Source organism: Apostichopus japonicus, chromosome 5 (assembly GCF_037975245.1).
Source record: "Apostichopus japonicus isolate 1M-3 chromosome 5, ASM3797524v1, whole genome shotgun sequence".
NCBI classification, from domain to species: Eukaryota; Metazoa; Echinodermata; class Holothuroidea; order Aspidochirotida; family Stichopodidae; genus Apostichopus; species Apostichopus japonicus.
Window position 1 is genome coordinate 19,497,385 of NC_092565.1, and position 1,384 is coordinate 19,498,768.

Consider the following 1,384-nt stretch of genomic DNA (forward strand, 5'->3'; position numbering starts at 1 on the left):
TTCAGTCTTGTAAAATAATTTAATTAATTCTCAGTAAATAAAGAACAGGATTACGTCACAATGGATTTCGCTGCCATTTGAACAGTTCTTAAAGGTGGCCGGTCGTTTTAATTGCGTCGGATTTAACTGTGTCGTGATTTAAAGGGCATGTTAGTGCATGATTGGACTGAAAGTAATAATCTGTTCATTTTTTTATGTCCCTCACATTTGACGAATAAAAGATGGTTTTGTTTCATGTACAAAGCTTGTCTTATTCTATCATACCCGAAGTGTGTTTGGTGCATTAAAGTATATACATACACACACACACATGCACACACACGTATATATATATATATATATATATATATATATAAATGAAAATCGTAATGAGTTGGAAAATCAAGAACAGTGAAAAAACTTCCAGCCTCCACCGGGATACGAACCCGGGCCTCCCGCACGGTACGCGGACACCCTAACCAACTAGGCTATGGACGCTGATTGGATGTCCAGAGGTTCGAAACCGGTTAGGAAGGTCGTAATTCCACTGTAGGCGTTTGTCACCTGTATCGAACAATACTAGTTCTGTTTTTGGTGACATATTTTGCCTTACTCTAGAGATCAAACATGATGCTAACCAACTCGAAATCATACATATATATATATATATATATATATATATATATATATATATATATATATATAGATATAGATATAGATATAGATATAGATATAGCTCGGAATCACATGTAGTAGACCTATACAAAGTTCTGCTTTGAAGAAAAACTCTTACCTTGAGAGATAAAATATTTCATTATCATGAACAAACAGGGTAAAAATGGGAGACATGTTTGGTGCATTAACTGCTTAAACTAAATGAGAAAAGGATATTTACGCAATTACACTCATGGATGGTTACTAAGCTCTCGCTAAATAAATTGAAAGAATGTGTCTTAAATCAAGGAAAGTGCGAACGACTCTTGTATGGTCGATTAAACGTCTTTTGAGAACCAATCAAAAAGATGCTCATCGAAATACCTTTATAGTTTCGAATCCACTAAGATTTAAGAGTCAGTGAATTGTATTAATTCGAAGTGTTAGCTTAATCTGAAACCCCATGACAGCGAGCGGTTAAAGGCTTCCTCAACGGACAGTTGATTAGACTCAAAAAGTTCTACAAACAATTCCATAATTTCCTCACCTCTTGTCTACCAAGGAAAAAAATCCATTAATAGAAACCTCTGGAGAAAACTATCTTGTACGAGATGTTGAAATATTTTCTTAAAGGTAATGAAAATCGGTCCACGGTGCATGAGCGGTTCATGATAAAAAGAAAATAGATTGTAGGCCTTCTGAATAGATTATAAGCCCCCCCCCCCCCTTTTCGACGGTCCATATTGCTCTC

General features: G+C 35.5%; 1 non-coding gene across 1 annotated transcript; it reads right to left on the reverse strand.

Moving 5' to 3' along the window:
• Positions 1–404: 404 nt before the first annotated feature.
• On the reverse strand, positions 405–477 carry Trnag-acc (transfer RNA glycine (anticodon ACC)). Its single transcript has one exon. It is a non-coding gene; the product is annotated as a tRNA-Gly (tRNA).
• Positions 478–1,384: the final 907 nt, after the last annotated feature.